The sequence below is a fragment of the Nicotiana tabacum genome, chromosome 17 (genome assembly GCF_000715075.1).
Source record: "Nicotiana tabacum cultivar K326 chromosome 17, ASM71507v2, whole genome shotgun sequence".
Classification (NCBI taxonomy): domain Eukaryota; kingdom Viridiplantae; phylum Streptophyta; class Magnoliopsida; order Solanales; family Solanaceae; genus Nicotiana; species Nicotiana tabacum.
The window spans coordinates 126,828,532-126,851,951 of NC_134096.1; the positions used below are offsets into that span (position 1 = coordinate 126,828,532).

Genomic DNA, 23,420 nt, shown 5'->3' on the forward strand with positions numbered 1-23,420 from the left:
AGTGTTCATCCTCTCTTAATATGTTTCAAACATTTCCCCTTTGGTCTAGATAATATGTTGGTACTATATTTCCTTTGTGACTAGAACATTCACTCCCATCCCATTTTTCACTTAATTCATAGTTGACAATCTTATTGTGCCACACACTTGTTTGCCTCCCATGAACTCGTAGTATCATTGTGCCTGGTTTGTTAAGTTTATCACACCACCACTTCATCACCAGTAGTCTCACTTTCCAAAGTAATATGTAGACATGAACTCCCTCTAAACCTTTTAGTTGATATTCGGTGTCACTCAAGTCAGTTGCATTACGGTTGATCCTTTATATTTTCTATTAACACTTGTGCTCTAGGTGAGTCCACCATTATGATACAAACTATTTTGCAATAACCATGACCATCTCAATTTATAGATTTTCTTCCAATTTTTCTCGCCTCATTCCTCCTAATTAGTGAATAGCTATGCGCTCTTCCATACATTACATGATCTTTTCCCTTAGTTGGGAATTCATGTTGCTCACCTCTCGACATTTGTTGGGATATCAGTGGGAAAGTGTGTCCATCCATGTATCACTTAACACTTCCTTGCTTGTAAGATTCTTAAGAGACTCTCTATCAAGCCCAGATGCGCTCTTGGGTTATTATAACATCACATTTATATCTCCCACTCATTCTGTCTTTCTTAAAGCCTTGGAACTTTAGCTAAATCCCAAATCCGTGATTAACTCATTCTAAGAACTCGCAAGCCTTTCACATTTGATCTGTAGTACTTCCTTGGGTTCCATTGTCCCTAACTCTCTGACATGTATAAAACCCTGTTGCAAACCTTACTCTTAGTTTCTAGTATCGTTGACCTTGTCATGTATATTGCCACGTACGAAGAATTTACATTTCTTGACCTTCCACCTTATTTTTGGGGTACTAGTGGTCTATCATTAGCATATCCTTTCAGAGAATCATGCTACCCATTATCTCTTTTCTAGACTACACATGTCTTCAACAAAATATTCAAACATCATAGCTACATGGTCTTACTCTTGTTTCATTGTATTTAAGTGGCCTCTCTATGGCCTTTCCTCCCCCACTTGGGGTGAATGATTCATATTTTGACACAAGTCTTGAATTTAGTAACTTCGGGGACATATGTCTCATGTCTCTATCCCTCATATATACATTCGACGATTAGGGAGATTTAAGTCACCATGGTATTAACCTCATACGTTCTCTACTCTTATTCAGCCACATAGGCTTGGGATCCAACTCCCTCATGTCAATATCCTTTTTGGAGTGTAACACCACTTCGCACATTCCTAGGATTCTTATAACATTCATAGTGCTAGGGTCTTCTTATTGTGGGTTCAATCAACTCTCCTTTCATAACTTCTTGTCTCCCGTGAGAGACCTACACATTTATCATTACTCTCCAGGCCATGTCTTTCATATATCACGTCCCTATGTAACATGTTTACATCTTAGAATCATATACATGGTTCCCACACTATCCACATGTACTAGTTAAGCTTATGTCTCATTTATCACGTCACTGCCTCTTTCGAGGTGGGTAATCACTTCTAGCACTCTTTCCATATAAAGTATGCTCATGGTACGATATACTTGTCTCATATGTCATACTATTCATTCAACATGATACATGTGCCATCTGTTTAATATTCAAGCCTTTACCTTTACGTCATGTCACATGACAACATTACTTAGAATAAACCAAAGAGCATTTAAACTTACCTTGAACCTCAACGCACGAGTTGGAGGAAGAACAGTTTCACAACTAGCTTCATCGCACGATTCAGAATATCAAAGAAGGATAATATTCCTAAATGCCCATGTAGCATCTTAATTATAGATGTGGTTGACAACACACCGATAATAAGGACTCTAATCGATACGGCTCCGAGACATCCTAGGACACTTTAAAACCTTAGGCTCTAGTACCAAGTTTGTCACGCCCCAAAACCAAGGAGCACGACCGGCGCTCAACCGAGTGAACCTGACCGAGTAAGCCTGACAGATTTCATTCTACCCAAACTCATCCATGAATAAAGATAATACATATTATCATTAATTAGATGAAAATGTGTTCATGTCTACAATACCAATTCATTTCCAATTGTTTCATCATTTTTAAAGTCTCAAATGGACAAGTAATACATCCACAACATAACATAGTTTGTCTTTCCCCAGCACCAATACACAACCCACACTATGTCTACGGAGCCTCTATAGATAAAGAAGAGTACAATGATAATACTGGCAACAAGCCCCCGGCTATACCTCAAATAGAATACATAAAGTACAAAAGATTTATGGCCCTGCAATGAAGTGGGGCTCACCAAGTTAGCTGGGAAGAAGGTGCACTGCTATCACTGATCAATATCTCCTGCTATGGAACCACCTGCATCCATTTAAAGATGCAGCGCCCCCGGCAAAAGGGACGTTAGTACCGTCGAATAGCACTAGTATGTATAACTAAACACCCTCTCAATAGAATGACAATTAATACAAACAAGATTATCAAGATTATCATCGCATTTCATAATACTTTCACCTTCTTCATTTCATTGGCACTAGTGGCCATAATTATAAGATCATTCTTGGCACGATGGCCATATTTAGTATTTCATGCTCACCTTATCGATTTCAAATATCATCTTCATCATCAACGACAAATACAATTCAAATCAAGGTGTGTAGTACACATGTGAGCAATTTAGAGACTAATGCACATAGAGATATTTCACAAAATTTGGCATAATAGCCTTCATTCGAACTTGACTTAAAGTCGAAAAATTATTAATGCACAGCCCATATTTTAACACATCCTCAATTGGTAACATAACATGAATAGAGCATTTGGGATGCTTGTTGAACATATATCTTTCAACCCAATCTTACTCGGGATCGCCAATTTCATAATGAATCACTTGGGACTTACATAATTTACATGAATATCGTAGAATTCAATTCTAAGAGAAGAGTTTAGCCAACATACCTCAATTGAGCTTCCTTAAACTCTAAAACGTTTCGGAATTCTTAGCAACTTCAATCTATTTTAGAAATATAACAAATTGAATCAAAATTAAGAAGATGATCATGGTTCTAGCTCATTTAAGCATTTTATCAAACACTAGATGTGCACAAGGTTTCAAGGTCCTTTTATGGAGGATTCCATCATCTCACAACCCAATCTTTACCATGCTTAGTTCAACAATCTTCCTATACCCCTTGATATCACATGCATGTAAAATAATCAACTCTCATGCCCAAATATTATCTTGCTAATTACCCACTTTCAGATGATTTCGAAATTAGGGTTTAGGGTGTAGAATCTTACCTCTAGGATAAAGACCTAGTGAGCTTGCCTTCTTAATCTTCCAAAACTTGAGCAAGAATTGAAGAACAATTATTGAAGAACACCTTCTCACTCTCTCTCACTCTAAAATGTCAAATTATATCTCAAAAATGGCCCAAAACGTGTATTTAACGAAATAGGGTCGGGTTTTAAAAACCCAAAAATGAAGCTCCGGAACAGGTTCTGCGGTCGCATATGCGACCGCATAATGGTTATGCGGACCGCATATCGGTCGCATAATTGGTTACAAAATAGCCAAAAGAACTACCTGTGTATGCGGTCACTATGCGGTTGCATAGTCGACCGCATAGCTGCTTCCAGAATAGCCCTATCCTGCTCACTTCTGCGGCCATTATGCGGCGCACAGAGTGATTATGCGGTCGCATAATGGACCGCATAAACGCACTTTTTCGGAAAAACTTTTCCTTAAACCCGTAAGCCTAGTCCGGGCACCATGAAACATTATTTTCTTTGCAAATATTACCAGGCTTTACACTTAAGTACTTCAAAAATTTTCGGGGTGTTACATTCCCCCCCCCCTCCCCCCCCCCCCGGCGCCGCCGCCGCTTAGGATCATTCGTTCTCGAATGATGGTAAAAATTCGTCATTAGCATCTTATGCAACTCAGTTTGTTTCATACAATTTTTGAGCAGCCCCAAATTTGACTAACTCCCAAAATTTCCAAATATTTCGCCAGAGTTTCCCTTGTAACTAGGCCTATCCACCTGTCAGAGAGCCCCAAAAACACATCCTTACAACATATACGTATTTCAACAACATAACATAATACAAAACAACACCAAATTATGTCTCATAAGCAATATATATCCAGAAAGGAACACCCTTAATGCCAATTGTTCACATGATATAAAATTCATAAAAAGTAAATCTTATAATTTTTTCCTATATCACAATTTTAAATACATGGTCATTCAAACAAATAAGGATACTTTTTCTTCATTTCTTCCTCGGCCTCCCAAGTAGTCTCTTCAACCTGTTGGTTTCGCCAGAACACTTTCACGGAGGCAATTTCTATTTTTCTCAATTTTCAGACTTGCCGATCAATAATAGAAACCGGAATCTCTTCGTAAGTCAATTTCTCATTTACCTCAATAGTCTCAACCGGAACAATGAGTGTCAGATCTCCGACTACTTTCTTCAACATAGACACATAAAACACCGGGTGTACTAATGACATCTCAGGTGGTAGCTCAAGCTTGTACGCCACCTCACCGATCCTATGAATGATTTTGTACGGTCCGACATACCTCGTACCCAATTTCCCTTTCTTACCAAATCCCATTACACCTTTCATGGGGGAAACTTTCAAGAATACCCAATCATCTTCTTTGAACTCCAAATCCCTACGACGAATATCCGAATAGGATTTTTGACGAATCTGAGTAGTCTTCAACCGCTCCTTAATGATTTTAACTTTTTTCATAGCCTGATGCACAAGGTCTGGCCCTATCAAATCTGCTTCCCCAATTTCGAACCACCCAATGGGAGATCTACATCTCCTACCATATAAAGCCACGAACGGTTCCATCTAAATGCTAGCATGATAGCTATTGTTGTACGTAATTTCTATAAGTGGTAAATAATCATCCCAACTACCTTTGAAGTCTAGCACACAAGCACGCAACATATCCTCAAACGTTTGAATAGTCCGCTCTGCCTGCCCGTCAGTCTGCGGGTGAAAGGCTGTACTGAGATTCACCTAATTACCCAAACCTTGCTTAAATTTCTTACAAAAATTAGCAGTGAATTGTGCTCCCCGATCAGAAATGATGGAAACTGGGGTGCCATGCAACCTGACGATTTCTTTGATATACAACTGAGCATACTGCTCCGCTGTGTTGGTAGACTTAACCGGCAAAAAGTGTGCTGACTTCGTGAGTCGATCCACAATCACCCAAATTGAGTCACACTTGCGCGGAGTGCGTGGTAATCCTACCACAAAGTCCATATTAATCATTTCCCATTTTCACATTGGAATTTCTATGTTCTGTGCCAACCCACCGGGCCTTTGGTGTTCGGCCTTCACTTGCTGACAATTCGGACATCTTGCCACAAAGTCTGACACATTTCTCTTCATAAAATTCCACCAATAGACTTCCTTAAGATCATGATACATTTTTGTAGAGCCCGGGTGCACAGAATACCTAGTAGTGTGAGCTTCAATCAAAATTATTTCACGGAGACCATCCACATTTGGAACACATAGTCGCCCTTGGTACCTTAGTGTACCATCATCCATGCCAAGAGAAAAGGCCATGGTCATATGTTTATGAATCCCCTCTTTCAATTGCACCAACAATGGATTGTTGTATTGCTTCTCTTTGACTTCCACAACGAGCGATGATTCAGCACTATTTTGCACAATTACCCCTCCTTCACTAGAGTCCTTAAGACGAACTCCCAAACTAGCCAATCGGTGAACTTCTTTGGCCAATGGCCTTTGATATGCCTCCAAGTGTGCTAAGCTACCCATAGATTTTCGGCTAAGAGCATCCGCCACAACATTAGCCTTCCCCGGATGGTATAAAATATCAATGTCATAATCCTTGAGTAATTCAAGCCATCTTCTCTGCCTCAGATTCAATTCCTTCTGTTTGAAAATATACTGAAGGCTCTTATGGTCCGTGAATATATCCACATGGACCCCATATAAATAATGACACCAAATTTTTAATGCAAATACCATTGCCGCAAGTTCTAAATCATGTGTTGGATAGTTCTTTTCATGATTCTTTAGTTGCCTAGAGGTATGAATGATCATCTTGTCATATTTCATCATTAGTGGAACATCTATATCAGATTTCTCTTTCATATGACCTCATAGAAATTAAGTTCTACAAAAATTTCCTTGATACGGTTACGATCTTATTAGTACTTGCAACTTATTTTTCCAAATTTCTCAACAAAAGACATTACTAAGTCAGTTTTCATATGGGACCATCTGTTTCAAATGAATAACATCTACTAGCTTGCACGCACACACTGATAACATCAACTTGCATGGCTTAGCCTCAAATGTGAAATAACATCGTGCTCAAATCTTTCCCAACCACCCTCTTTCCTCATTAGAAATCTTATAGGAATTTAAGGAACCACTCTATTTCCCTTGTGAACATTCTCACAATCCCTCTTAACTGCTAAACACTTCCCAAAGCACATATCAACACCCTTCATATGTATTTAATTCAACCAAACTCATTGGCCCGAACAGGGCCTTTTATGAAACTTGAGATCCTCCTAAATTCTTCAATGGCGACTTCTTGTTTTCCTTATAAGTGTAGGACTTAGTCCACCTCATTCCATCCTCGATGAATAACTCACCTTATTCCCCGTATTGTAGTTACCAATAGTGTTTCCTAGTATTGCAGCCTAAGAGCTATCATGTTCAACATGTTTGATTCGTAACAAGTGTTCATCCTCTCTTAATATGTTTCAAACATTTCCCCTTTGGTCTAGATAATATGTTGGTACTATATTTCCTTTGTGACTAGAACATTCACTCCCATCCCATTTTTCACTTAATTCATAGTTGACAATCTTATTGTGCCACACACTTGTTTGCCTCCCATGAACTCGTAGTATCATTGTGCCTGGTTTGTTAAGTTTATCACACCACCACTTCATCACCAGTAGTCTCACTTTCCAAAGTAATATGTAGACATGAACTCCCTCTAAACCTTTTAGTTGATATTCGGTGTCACTCAAGTCAGTTGCATTACGGTTGATCCTTTATATTTTCTATTAACACTTGTGCTCTAGGTGAGTCCACCATTATGATACAAACTATTTTGCAATAACCATGACCATCTCAATTTATAGATTTTCTTCCAATTTTTCTCGCCTCATTCCTCCTAATTAGTGAATAGCTATGCGCTCTTCCATACATTACATGATCTTTTCCCTTAGTTGGGAATTCATGTTGCTCACCTCTCGACATTTGTTGGGATATCAGTGGGAAAGTGTGTCCATCCATGTATCACTTAACACTTCCTTGCTTGTAAGATTCTTAAGAGACTCTCTATCAAGCCCAGATGCGCTCTTGGGTTATTATAACATCACATTTATATCTCCCACTCATTCTGTCTTTCTTAAAGCCTTGGAACTTTAGCTAAATCCCAAATCCGTGATTAACTCATTCTAAGAACTCGCAAGCCTTTCACATTTGATCTGTAGTACTTCCTTGGGTTCCATTGTCCCTAACTCTCTGACATGTATAAAACCCTGTTGCAAACCTTACTCTTAGTTTCTAGTATCGTTGACCTTGTCATGTATATTGCCACGTACGAAGAATTTACATTTCTTGACCTTCCACCTTATTTTTGGGGTACTAGTGGTCTATCATTAGCATATCCTTTCAGAGAATCATGCTACCCATTATCTCTTTTCTAGACTACACATGTCTTCAACAAAATATTCAAACATCATAGCTACATGGTCTTACTCTTGTTTCATTGTATTTAAGTGGCCTCTCTATGGCCTTTCCTCCCCCACTTGGGGTGAATGATTCATATTTTGACACAAGTCTTGAATTTAGTAACTTCGGGGACATATGTCTCATGTCTCTATCCCTCATATATACATTCGACGATTAGGGAGATTTAAGTCACCATGGTATTAACCTCATACGTTCTCTACTCTTATTCAGCCACATAGGCTTGGGATCCAACTCCCTCATGTCAATATCCTTTTTGGAGTGTAACACCACTTCGCACATTCCTAGGATTCTTATAACATTCATAGTGCTAGGGTCTTCTTATTGTGGGTTCAATCAACTCTCCTTTCATAACTTCTTGTCTCCCGTGAGAGACCTACACATTTATCATTACTCTCCAGGCCATGTCTTTCATATATCACGTCCCTATGTAACATGTTTACATCTTAGAATCATATACATGGTTCCCACACTATCCACATGTACTAGTTAAGCTTATGTCTCATTTATCACGTCACTGCCTCTTTCGAGGTGGGTAATCACTTCTAGCACTCTTTCCATATAAAGTATGCTCATGGTACGATATACTTGTCTCATATGTCATACTATTCATTCAACATGATACATGTGCCATCTGTTTAATATTCAAGCCTTTACCTTTACGTCATGTCACATGACAACATTACTTAGAATAAACCAAAGAGCATTTAAACTTACCTTGAACCTCAACGCACGAGTTGGAGGAAGAACAGTTTCACAACTAGCTTCATCGCACGATTCAGAATATCAAAGAAGGATAATATTCCTAAATGCCCATGTAGCATCTTAATTATAGATGTGGTTGACAACACACCGATAATAAGGACTCTAATCGATACGGCTCCGAGACATCCTAGGACACTTTAAAACCTTAGGCTCTAGTACCAAGTTTGTCACGCCCCAAAACCAAGGAGCACGACCGGCGCTCAACCGAGTGAACCTGACCGAGTAAGCCTGACAGATTTCATTCTACCCAAACTCATCCATGAATAAAGATAATACATATTATCATTAATTAGATGAAAATGTGTTCATGTCTACAATACCAATTCATTTCCAATTGTTTCATCATTTTTAAAGTCTCAAATGGACAAGTAATACATCCACAACATAACATAGTTTGTCTTTCCCCAGCACCAATACACAACCCACACTATGTCTACGGAGCCTCTATAGATAAAGAAGAGTACAATGATAATACTGGCAACAAGCCCCCGGCTATACCTCAAATAGAATACATAAAGTACAAAAGATTTATGGCCCTGCAATGAAGTGGGGCTCACCAAGTTAGCTGGGAAGAAGGTGCACTGCTATCACTGATCAATATCTCCTGCTATGGAACCACCTGCATCCATTTAAAGATGCAGCGCCCCCGGCAAAAGGGACGTTAGTACCGTCGAATAGCACTAGTATGTATAACTAAACACCCTCTCAATAGAATGACAATTAATACAAACAAGATTATCATAATATCAATGAAAACCTTAATCAACATTAAACCTCAATTTAGGATCAAGACAGTGTTCAAATTAATTTCCACATCTCACATTGGGAGATCTTTAGTATCGATATACTATTGTCCACAATACTATTACCACCATATTCTCAGTACGGAGTCCAATCACGACCCGATCGGCTAGGCTATCTCATTAGAGACATCAACCACAATTGCCCTCAATATTAATACCATCATTTTTAACATGGAGTCCGATCACGACCCGATCGGCTAGGCCATACATTAGGGATATCAACCACAATTACTCTCAATATCAATACCACCATTTTTAATACGGAGTCCGATCACGACCCGATCGGCTAGGCCATCCATTAGGGACATCAACCACAATTACTCTCAATATCAATACCACCATTTTTAACACGGAGTCCTATCACGACCCAATCGTCTAGGCCATCCATTAGGGACATCAACCTTTTTATATCAATCATCGCATTTCATAATACTTTCACCTTTTTTCATTTCATTGGCACTAGTGGCCATAATTATAAGATCATTCTTGGCACATTAGCCATATTCAGTATTTCATGCTCACCTTATCGATTTCAAATATCATCCACATCATCAACGACAAATACAATTCAAATCAAGGTGTGTAGTACACATGTGAGTAATGTAGAGACTAATGCACATAGAGATATTTTCACAAAATTTGGCATAATAGCCTTCATTTGAACTTGACTTAAAGTCGAAACATTATTAATGCACAACCCATATTTTAACACATCCTCAATTGGTAACATAACATGAATAAAGCATTTGGGATGCTTGTTGAACATATATCTTTCAACCCAATCTTACTCGGAATAGCCAGTTTCATAATGAATCACTCGGGACTTACATAATTTACATAAATATCGTGGGATTTAATTCTAAGAGAAGAGTTTAGCCAACATACCTCAATTGAGCTTCCTTAAACTCTAAAATCTTCCAGAATTCTTAGCAACTTCAATCTATTTTAGAAATATAACAAATTGAATCAAAATTAGGAAGATGATCATGGTTCTAGCTCATTTGAGCATTTTATCAAACACTAGATGTGCACAAGGTTTCAAGGTCCTTTTATGGAGGATTCATCATTCCACAACCCAATCTTTACCATTCTTAGTTCAACAATCTTCCTACACCCCTTGATATCACATGCATGTAAAATAATCAACTCTCATGCCCAAAAATTATCTTGCTAATTACCCACTTTCATATGATTTCGAAATTAGGGTTTAGGGTGTAGAATCTTACCTCTAGGATGAAGACCTCGTGAGCTTGCCTTTTTAATCTTCCAAAACTTGAGCAAGAATTGAATAACAATTATTGAAGAACACCTTCTCACTCTATGGCACTCTCTATCACTCTAAAATGTCAGATTATATCTCAAAAATGGCCCAAAACGTGTATTTAACGAAATAGGGTCGGGTTTTAAAAACCCAAAAATGAAGCTCCGGAACAGGTTCTGCGGTCGTATATGCGACCGCATAATGGTTATGCGGACCGCATATCGGTCGCATAATTGGTTACAAAATAGCCAAAAGAACTGCTTGTGTATGCGGTCACTATGCGGTCGCATAGTCGACCGCATAGCTGCTTCCAGAATAGCCCTCTCCTTCTCACTTCTGCGGCCATTATGCGGCGCGCAAAGTGATTATGCGGTCGCATAATGGACCGCATAATTGCACTTTTCCGGCAAAAATTTTCCATAAACCCGTAAGCCTAGTCCGGCACCATGAAACATTATTTTCTTTGCAAATTTTACCAGGCTTTACACTTAATTACTTCGAAATTTTTCGGGGTGTTACATTCCCCCCCCCCCCCCGCTTAGGATCATTCGTCCTCGAATGAGGGTAAAAATCCGTCATTAGCATCTTATGCAACTCAGTTTGTTTCATACCAATTTCGAGCAGCCCCAAATTTGACTAACTCCCAAAATTTCCAAATATTTCGCAAGAGTTTCCCTTGTAACTAGGCCTATCCGCCTGTCAGAGAGCCCCAGAAACATATCCTTACAACATATACGTATTCCAACGACATAACATAATACAAAACAACACCAAATTGTGTCTCATAAGCAATATATATCCAGAAAAGAACACCCTTAATGCCAATTGTTCACATGATATAAAATTCATAAAAAGTAAATCTTATAATTTTTTCCTATATCACAATTTTAAATACATGGTCATTCAAACAAATAAGGATACTTTTTCTTCATTTCTTCCTCGGCCTCCCAAATAGCCTCTTCAACCTGTTGGTTTCGCCACAACACTTTCACGGAGGCAATTTCTTTATTTCTCAATTTTCGGACTTGCCGATCAATAATAGAAACCGGAATCTCTTCGTAAGTCAATTTCTCATTTACCTCAATAGTCTCAACCGGAACAATGAGTGTTAGATCTCCGACTACTTTCTTCAACATAGACACATGAAACACCGGGTGTAATAATGACATCTCAGGTGGTAGCTCAAGCTTGTACGCCACCTCACCGATCCTATGAATGATTTTGTACGGTCCGACATACCTCGTACCCAATTTCCCTTTCTTACCAAATCGCATTACACCTTTCATGGGGGAAACTTTCAAGAATACCCAATCATCTTCTTTGAACTCCAAATCCCTACGACGAAGATCCTAATAGGATTTTTGACGAATCTGAGTAGTCTTCAACCGCTCTTTAATGATTTTAACTTTTTCCATAGCCTGATGCACAAGGTCTGGCCCTATCAAATCTGCTTCCCCAATTTCGAACCACCCAATGGGAGATCTACATCTCCTACCATATAAAGCCACGAACGGTGCCATCTAAATGCTAGCATGATAGCTATTGTTGTACGTAATTTCTATAAGTGGTAAATAATCATCCCAGCTACCTTTGAAGTCTAGCACACAAGCACGCAACATATCCTCAAACGTTTGAATAGTCCGCTCTGCCTGCCCGTCAGTCTGCGGGTGAAAGGCTGTACTGAGATTCACCTGATTACCTAAACCTTGCTTAAATTTCTTACAAAAATTAGCAGTGAATTGTGCTCCCCGATCAGAAATGATGGAAACTGGGGTGCCATGCAACCTGACGATTTCTTTGATATACAACTGAGCATACTACTACGCTGTGTTGGTAGACTTAACCGGCAAAAAGTGTGCTGACTTCGTGAGTCGATCCACAATCACCCAAATTGAGTCACACTTGCGCGGAGTGCGCGGTAATCCTACCACAAATTCCATATTAATTATTTCCCATTTCCACATTGGAATTTCTATGTTCTGTGCCAACCCACCGGGCCTTTAGTGTTCGGCCTTCACTTGCTGACAATTCGGACATCTTGCCACAAAGTATGACACATATATCGTCATATCATTCCAACAATAGACTTCCTTAAGATCATGATACATTTTTGTAGAGCCCGGGTGCACGGAATACCTAGTAGTGTGAGCTTCAATCAAAATTCTTTCACGGAGACCATCCACATTTGGAACACACAGTCGGCCTTGGTACCTTAGTGTACCATCATCCATGCCAAGAGAAAAGGCCATGGTCTTATGTTTATGAATCCCCTCTTTCAATTGCACCAACAATGGATTGTTGTATTGCTTCTCTTTGACTTCCACAACAAGCGATGATTCAGCCCTATTTTGCACAATTACTCCTTCTTCACTAGAATCCGTAAGACGAACTCCCAAACTAGCCAATCGGTGAACTTCTTTAGCCAATGGCCTTTGATATGCCTCCAAGTGTGTTAAGCTACCCATAGATTTTCGGCTAAGAGCATCCGCTACAACATTAGCCTTCCCCGGATGGTATAAAATATCAATGTCATAATCCTTGAGTAATTCAAGCCATCTTCTCTGCCTCAGATTCAATTCCTTCTGTTTGAAAATATATTGAAGGCTCTTATAGTCCGTGAATATATCCACATGGACCCCATATAAAAAATGACGCCAAATTTTCAATGCAAATACCACTGCCGCAAGTTCTAAATCATGTGTTGGATAGTTCTTTTCATGATTCTTTAGTTTCCTAGAGGTATAAATGATCATCTTGTCATATTTCATCATTAGTGAAACATCTATATCATATTTACCTTTCATATGACCTCCTAGAAATTCAGCTCTACAAAATTTCCTTGATACGGTTACGATCTTATTAGTACTTGCAACTTATTTTTCCAAATTTCTCAACAAAAGACATCTCTAAGTCAGTTTTCATATGGGACCATCTGTTTCAAATGAATAACATCTACTATCTTGCACGCACACACTGATAACATCAACTTGCATGGCATAGCCTCAAATGTGAAATAACATCGTGCTCAAATCTTTCCCAGCCACCCTCTTTCCTCATTAGAAATCTTATAAGAATTTAAGGAACCACTTTATTTCCCTTGTGAACATTCTCACGATCCCTCTTAACTACTAAACACTTCCCAAAGCACATATCAACACCCTTCATATGTATTTAATTCAACCAAACTCATTGGCCCAAACAGGGCCTTTTATGAAACTTGAGATCCTCCTAAATTCTTCAACGACGACTTCTTGTTTTCCTTATAAGTGTAGGACTTAGTACACCTTATTCCATCCTCGATGAGTAACTCACCTTATTCCCAGTATTGTAGTTACCAATAGTGTTTCCTAGTATTGCAGCCTAAGAGCTATCATGTTAAACATGTTTGGTTCGTAACAAGTGTTCATCCTCTCTTAATATGTTTCAAACATTTCCCCTTTGGTCTAGATAATATGTTGGTACTATATTTCCTTTGTGACTAGAACATTCACTCCCATCCCATTTTTCACTTAATTCATAGTTGACAATCTTATTGTGCCACACACTTGTTTGCCTCCCATGAACTCGTAGTATCATTGTGCCTGGTTTGTTAAGTTTATCACACCACCACTTCATCACCAGTAGTCTCACTTTCCAAAGTAATATGTAGACATGAACTCCCTCTAAACCTTTTAGTTGATATTCGGTGTCACTCAAGTCAGTTGCATTACGGTTGATCCTTTATATTTTCTATTAACACTTGTGCTCTAGGTGAGTCCACCATTATGATACAAACTATTTTGCAATAACCATGACCATCTCAATTTATAGATTTTCTTCCAATTCTTCTCGCCTCATTCCTCCTAATTAGTGAATAGCTATGCGCTCTTCCATACATTACATGATCTTTTCCCTTAGTTGGGAATTCATGTTGCTCACCTCTCGACATTTGTTGGGATATCAGTGGGAAAGTGTGTCCATCCATGTATCACTTAACACTTCCTTGCTTGTAAGATTCTTAAGAGACTCTCTATCAAGCCCAGATGCGCTCTTGGGTTATTATAACATCACATTTATATCTCCCACTCATTCTGTCTTTCTTAAAGCCTTGGAACTTTAGCTAAATCCCAAATCCGTGATTAACTCATTCTAAGAACTCGCAAGCCTTTCACATTTGATCTGTAGTACTTCCTTGGGTTCCATTGTCCCTAACTCTCTGACATGTATAAAACCCTATTGCAAACCTCACTCTTAGTTTCTAGTATCGTTGACCTTGTCATGTATATTGCCACGTACGAAGAATTTGCATTTCTCGACCTTCCACCTTATTTTTGGGGTACTAGTGGTCTATCATTAGCATATCCTTTCAGAGAATCATGCTACCCATTATCTCTTTTCTAGACTACACATGTCTTCAACAAAATATTCAAACATCATAGCTACATGGTCTTACTCTTGTTTCATTGTATTTAAGTGGCCTCTCTATGGCCTTTCCTCCCCCACTTGGGGTGAATGATTCATATTTTGACACAAGTCTTGAATTTAGTAACTTCGGGGACATATGTCTCATGTCTCTATCCCTCATATATACGTTCGACTATTAGGGAGATTTAAGTCACCATGGTATTAACCTCATACGTTCTCTACTCTTATTCAGCCACATAGGCTTGGGATCCAACTCCCTCATGTCAATATCCTTTTTGGAGTGTAACACCACTTCGCACATTCCTAGGATTCTTATAACATTCATAGTGCTAGGGTCTTCTCATTGTGGGTTCAATCAACTCTCCTTTCATAACTTCTTGTCTCCCGTGAGAGACCTACACATTTATCATTACTCTCCAGGCCATGTCTTTCATATATCACGTCCCTATGTAACATGTTTACATCTTAGAATCATATACGTGGTTCCCACACTATCCACATGTACTAGTTAAGCTTATGTCTCATTTATCACGTCACTGCCTCTTTCGAGGTGGGTAATCACTTCTAGCACTCTTTCCATATAAAGTATGCTCATGGTACGATATACTTGTCTCATATGTCATACTATTCATTCAACATGATACATGTGCCATCTGTTTAATATTCAAGCCTTTACCTTTTCGTCATGTCACATGACAACATTACTTGGAATAAACCAAAGAGCATTTAAACTTACCTTGAACCTCAACGCACGAGTTGGAGGAAGAACAGTTTCATAACTAGTTTCATCGCACGATTCAGAATATCAAAGAAGGATAATATTCCTAAATGCCCATGTAGCATCCTAATTATAGATTTGGTCGACAACACACCGATAATAAGGACTCTACTAGACACGGCTCTGAGACATCCTAGGACACTTTAAAACCTTAGGCTCTAGTACCAAGTTTGTCACGCCCCAAAACCAAGGAGCACAACCGGCGCTCAACCGAGTGAACCCGACCGAGTAAGCCTGTTAGATTTCATTCTACCCAAACTCATCCATGAATAGAGATAATACATATTATCATTAAATAGATGAAAATGTGTTCATGTCTACAATACCAATTCATTTCCAATTGTTTCATCATTTTTAAAGTCTCAAATGGACAAGTAATACATCCACAACATAACATAGTTTGTCTTTCTCCAGCACCAATACACAACCCACACTATGTCTATGGAGCCTCTATAGATAAAGAAGAGTACAATGATAATACTGGCAACAAGTCCCCGGCTATACCTCAAACAGAATACATAAAGTACAAAAGATTTATGACCCTGGAATGAAGTGGGGCTCACCAAGTTAGCTGGGAAGAAGGTGCACTGCTATCACTGATCAATATCTCCTGTTGTGGAACCACCTGCATCCATTTAAAGATGCAGCGCCCCCGGCAAAAGGGACGTTAGTACCGTCGAATAGCACTAGTATGTATAACTAAACACCCTCTCAATAGAATGACAATTAATACAAACAAGATTATCATAATATCAATGAAAACCATAATCAACATTAAACCTCAATTTAGGATCAAGACAGTGTTCAAATTAATTTCCACATCTCACATTGGGAGATCTTTAGTATCGATATACTATTGTCCACAATACTAGTACCACCATATTCTCAGTACAGAGTCCAATCACGACCCGATCGGCTAGGCTATCTCATTAGAGACATCAACCACAATTGCCCTCAATATTAATAGAATCATTTTTAACACGGAGTCCGATCACGACCCGATCGGCTAGGCCATCCATTAGGGATATCAACCACAATTACTCTCAATAGCAATACCACCATTTTTAACACGGAGTCCGATCACGACCCGATCGGCTAGGCCATCCATTAGGGACATTAGCCACAATTACTCTCAATATCAATACCACCATTTTTAACACGGAGTCCGATCACGACCCGATCGGCTAGGACATCCATTAGAGACATCAACCTTTTTATATCAATCATCGAATTTCATAATACTTTCACCTTTTTTTCATTTCATTGGCACTAGTGGTCATAATTATAAGATCATTCTTGGCACATTAGCCATATTCAGTATTTCATGCTCACCTTATCGATTTCAAATATCATCCACATCATCAACGACAAATACAATTCAAATCAAGGTGTGTAGTACACATGTGAGCAATTTAGAGACTAATGCACATAGAGATATTTTACAAAATTTGGCATAATAGCCTTCATTCGAACTTGACTTAAAGTCGGAAAATTATTAATGCACAGCCCATATTTTAACACATCCTCAATTGGTAACATAACATGAATAGAGCATTTGGGATCCTTGTTGAACATATATCTTTCAACCCAATCTTACTCGGGATCGCCAATTTCATAATGAATCACTTGGGACTTACATAATTTACATGAATATCGTAGAATTCAATTCTAAGAGAAGAGGTTAGCCAACATACCTCAATTGAGCTTCCTTAAACTCTAAAACATTCCGGAATTCTTAGCAACTTCAATCTATTTTAGAAATATAACAAATTGAATCAAAATTATGAAGATGATCATGGTTCTAGCTCATTTGAGCATTTTATCAAACACTAGATGTGCACAAGGTTTCAAGGTCCTTTTATGGAGGATTCCATCATCCCACAACCCAATCTTTACCATACTTAGTTCAACAATCTTCCTACACCCCTTGATATCACATGCATGTAAAAAAATCAACTCTCATGCCCAAAAATTATCTTGCTAATTACCCACTTTCAGATGATTTCAAAATTAGGGTTTAGGGTGTAGAATCTTACCTCTAGGATGAAGACCTAGTGAGCTTGCCTTCTTAATCTTCCAAAACTTGAGCAATTGAAGAACAATTATTGAAGAACACCTTCTCACTCTAGGGCACTCTGTCTCACTCTAAAATATCAGATTATATCTCAAAAATGGCCCAAAATGTGTATTTAACGAAATAGGGTCGGTTTTAAAAACCCAAAAATGAAGCTCCGGAACAGGTTCTACGGTCGCATATGCGACTGCATAATGGTTATACGGACCACATATCGGTCACATAATTGGTTACAAAATAGCCAAAAGAACTGCCTGTGTATGCGGTCACTATGCGGACGCATAGTCGACCGTATAGCTGCTTCCAGAATAGCCCTCTCCTGCTCACTTCTGCGGCGCGCAGAGTGATTATGTGGTCGCATAATTGACCGCATAAATGCACTTTTCCGACAAAAAATTTTCTTAAACCCGTAAGCCTAGTCCGGCACAATAAAACATTATTTTCTTTGTAAATTTTATCGGGCTTTACACTTAAGTACTTCAAAATTTTTTGAGGTGTTACACTAGCAATAAATAACAATAAATGGCATTTAAGTAAATAAGAGGAATGATTCACCCAATAAAGGGTGGATTGGACGAATGTTTCTCCTGACAATGATGAATGACAAATAAATTCAAGGTTTGTCTGAACTATTCTCGGATCTGGTGAAAAAGTGTGGAATAATATGGGCAAGAATCTTGATAAAAAGGTAAGCTTTGTATATTTACAAGAGAGAGAGAATCTTCTTCTGAAAAGTGTTCTTATCAAGTGAATATTACATGCCTTCTCCCCCTCTCTTTTCTTATTTATTTGAGACATATCTCTAACAAACCCTAATGGTACAAGTGCAAAGAATATTCACTAGAATATTTTCTTTAATATCCTATTTCAAAAATTAGTCGTTACTGCTCTGTCAGTGGTGCTCGACCTCGGTCATTATTGACGTCTCGACCACGAATCTTGCTGCTCCCTGGTCGACCTCGGCTAACTATTCCCTTAATGTTATATTACCCTAAATATTCTAGGGTAGATTTTGTCCCATACAAGAACAAAATTGTATAAATCTGCCAACACAAAGCATCCATACCAGTGTCATAACATAGGACAATTTCCCGAGCTTATATTATTGCATCTCTGTTTTAAGTATTGGGAAATTTAACTCCCACAAAAATAATATTTACTGTATACGACTATAATAAATACGGATTACTAACATACAGTAATCAATGGCAATAATAAGAGAAACAAGAACACCAGATTTTTAAGTGGAAAACCCTTCTGAATAAGGGAAAAACCACGGCCCGAGAGGAGCAACTGATTTCACTATAGCAAGGATTTTACAATTTGTGGTACCGAGTAAAATATTCCAAGACCACTAAACACTCAAAAGAAATAACCCTCTTTTGATTTTTCTACCTCACTACAATACCGCTCAAACTCTCTATATTTTTTCCTCACGGAGTATTTTGTTTCTTACTCTGTAAATCACTCTCTTTGTTAGGTCCTTTAAGGACCAACTAGACCAGGAGATAATGTTTTTTACTGATTTTTAGACTAGATTAGATTTCGATGTAATAATGCTTAATTCCATTAGTGACTCTATAATTATCATTTTCGATTTAGTGAAAGATTGATTGTAATGACCCGGCCAGTCGTTTCGAGAGTTATAGCCATGTTTCCCCATTCCTGCTTCTTTATGTATTGTTCAGCGGTGTTGAGTTGTATCGAGTTGGTAGGTTTGGGTCCGGAGTAGTTTTGGAGTGAAATGAACACTTAGTCTCTTAGTTAGAAAGTTAAGTTAGAAAAGTCAACTGGATATGGATCTATGTGTAAACGACCTCGGAAATGTAGATTTTTATGATTTGATTAGCTTCGTTGGGTGATTTTAGACTTAGGAGTGTGTCCGAAATGCAATTTGGAGGTCTGTGGTAGAATTAGTCTTGAATTGGCAAAAGTCGGAAGTTTAGAAGTTCTTAGGCTTGAATCTGAGGTTGATTTGGTGTTTTGGTGTTGTTTTGGGTGTTTCGAAGGTTCGACTAAGTTTGGGTAGTGATATATGACTTTTTGGAATTATTGGTTGAGGTCCCGAGGGCCTTGGGTGAGTTTCGGATAGGTTTGGGTTGTGTTGCGCTCGTTTTTCTTATGTTTTGGCGTCGTTTCTTCAAGCATAAATGATATCATATTGAACAAATGAGCTCCGATTTCTTTTTTGATTGCAGCATTAGATCCGTATCGTAATTACGGACCTGTAGCAAAAAGAATTGTTGAATTTGGACATCGTATGAGAATTTTATGGTCATTTTACTAAGAATTAGGTTACCAAATTTTTAGATTAATTACGAAATTGCCACTAACGGTGTATTTAAAAATCTGCACGATTTGCAAATATTAAAACCTACATATCTCCTTTATTATAAGGTCAAATTGAGTGATTCAAAAGTCTAACTTGACTAAACTTTCACAAAAAATCCATTGGAGGCATAAAACGTGAGTTTTGGGATCATTTGGCATGAGAAACGAGGCAGAATAGCTGGCAGAAAAATATATAAAACGAGGGTTTGTTCATTCTGTCATATTTTGAGTTGAGGAGCTCTGATTTGGGCGATTTTGGGGGCGATTTTCACCATAAGGATTGAGGTAAGTGTTCTCTACTCAGTTTTGATTATATTTCATGAATCCATCTTCGTTTTTGGGATTTGATTGATAATTTCAAAGTGAAATTGAGGGAGTTAGGGTTTGAGTTTTTGAGAGTTTAAGTGAGGATTTGAGGGACCAAACGGAGTCCGATTTTGATGAATTTTATATGGTTAGACTCAGAAAAGGACGCGGTTTATTATTCTGCCATTTTTGACTGATTTCGAGACGTGGGCCCGGGGGTGGGGTTTTGGCCGGTTTCAGATTTTTGGCATATTTTGTAGTTTTTATTGTGGAATTCAATTCGTTAGCCTATGTTGATGGTATTAATCTGATTATGGTTAGATTTGGAGCTTTTGAAGACCGAGTCCAGAGACGAGGGCATCCCGGAGTAGGATTTTACATTGTTAAGATAAGTAACAGTTTTAACTCTGGCTTTGAGGGTATAAACCCGGAGAATTTGATATCGTGTGACTGTTTGGAGGTGATACCCACACTAGGTGACGGGCGTGTGGGTGTATACCTCGAGGGATTGAGACTTGGTCCGTCCCGTGAGGCCTCATGTCCATCATCTGTGTTTATGTAATTACTTGTTGTTGAACTTGCCTGCCTTCATGTTAGAGATCATGCTTAGGCTTTATTCATGCTCACATTATTTGTACTCAGTCATAGAAATTATTGTACATGTTTACCTCAGTCTCTATTATTTGCTAATATGTTGTGATACTTGATGTGGACTGTGTTCCCTTATTTGTTGATGATGGTGAGGCTAGTGAGGTACATGATTGAGTAAGGCCGAGGGCCTGGTTGTGAGGATATTAATACCATAGCGCGTGAGTTGTCCGCGTAGCACATGAGTTGACCGTGCGGGTCCATGTATTGATACCATAGCGCGTGATTAAAAGAGTAGCACGTGAGTTGACCGTGCGGATCCAGGTATTGATATGATGGCACGTGAGTTATCCGTGCTTAGAGCTTGGGCTTTGGGAGCCCCTCCGGAGTCTGTACACACCCCCAGTGAGCGCAGAGTGTTGAGTGTTTTGAGTGTTGAGTGCTGAGTGCGAGTGATGAGTGATGAAGTGACACTGTTGTGAGTTTGTATTTATTTGTGTTATTACTGTATTTATCTGTTAAACTTCTTTGTGGCATTTACTGAGTTATGAAATTTACCTGTTTATTTCTGTTTATTTTTAAATTGTGAAAATAAATAATTGGACTGTTTTACTTAGCTCGTCACTACTGCTCAGTTCCTTAGTTATTTCTGTTACTACTGAGTCGGTTGTACTCATACTACACCCTACACTTTATGTGCAGATCCAGGTGAGTTAGAGCGCGGCGATCGTTGAGTTCAGGCTGGCTATCTGTGGAGATTGCAAGGTAGCTGCTAGTGTCCGCAGGACCTTGTTACTCCTTTTGTCATTTCTTCTTTTGGACAGTTAGACAATTTATATATCTTAATTTATAGTTTTAGACGCTCATGACTTAGTGACACCCCGATATTTGGGGCTCGTTTCCGTATTTTCTATAATTATATTTAGGGTTGATTTAGTTTATGAAAAATTCAAATGTTGGAAATATTTTATTAAATTCTTATAATCGATTTAGTAGTAATATTTTGGGAAATAGACTTGCCTTGTAATACGATAGGCGTCATCACGACCATAGTTGGATTTTGGGTTGGCTTCACATTTCAAAGCCAAAACAAGATGTCTTCATTTCACCTGGGATGGACCCATCATTAAGCCCTTTACATCCTACGCTCGCGAAAAGGCCAATGAGAATGACACAAGTGGCGAAAAACGATTGCCAAATCACTAAGTTTAATTTATTATTTCTTTCATTGTGCGTTTCTTAATGATGTTCCTGAATAACAACAATGCATAACCTGCTGAGGCAAATAGCTTGCATATAAATCCTATTGTATAATATATGTTTCCCGCCTTTCTTATAATTGTCTGAAGAGTAGTCATCTCGTTGCAACACAAGAAGAATGGAGGAGATTGTGAGTAGGAATATAGAAGTTATCTTTTTAGAGTTGAGAAAGAATGAGAACAAAGTGCTGAATTCCAATTGGGTTGTGTTAATGAGGAAAAATGTTGAAACAGGAAGGTATAACAGGCCCACAGCACTCAACATACAACATCGATCCACCTAGTAGAGTACCAAGAAATTAAAGACGTCGTCAACACTAGTAGGAGTACTTTTATTAGGAATTTTATTCAAGAAATAAATGGGGAGAAGTAATGGAAATCCCCCATTTTGCAAAAGTGAAATCAACCATGTGGTTTTACCACCCTCTTTGTAGTAAATATAAAGTTCGCCAAGGAGTGTAGCAGCGGATTGGCAAGTCAGGACCAACACTATATTGAAAAATATTTCAATCCACTTATTGTATTTTACATACCACCAACACCAAGTGAAGGATTGAGGGAAAGCATTTGCATTAATATTCTCCGTATGATCTGCGTCCTTAGCTTCTTCTTGAACTATATATGAATTAATATGCAAATTGAAATGTACACAAGCCAGATCAACTCCTCTTTTAAATATAATCTTAATATATTGGTGAGATTTCATAAAAGATGATGAACAAAAAGAAAAGGAGATCAAGAAAGTTGGGGGTATGACTACAAAAATGTGAGAAAGCTTACAAAAAATATTGAGTTGCTTTTCTTGAGCTTCTCCCATTGAAAATGATATATAGCCAAGTGCTTCAGATTTGTCAAGATCCTCTACTCTTCAAGCAAAAGAAGTACAATTATCAAAGTACTTGCTACTCTTTTTCTTATTTTAGTTGAGAAAGGAGTTGCTTTTGGACGGCAGGAGCAAGTTTAGAAAGAAACAGAGCAAAGTATTGTTATTGAAGGAATACTATTTGGGACGCCCATGTGAGCTAAAGACAA

At 38.4% G+C, this 23,420-nt stretch overlaps 1 pseudogene; it reads right to left on the bottom strand.

Annotated features, from left to right (window-relative positions):
- Nucleotides 1-23,420, bottom strand: part of LOC142172103 (putative purine permease 22) — a 42,734-nt pseudogene extending 19,314 nt beyond the window's left edge.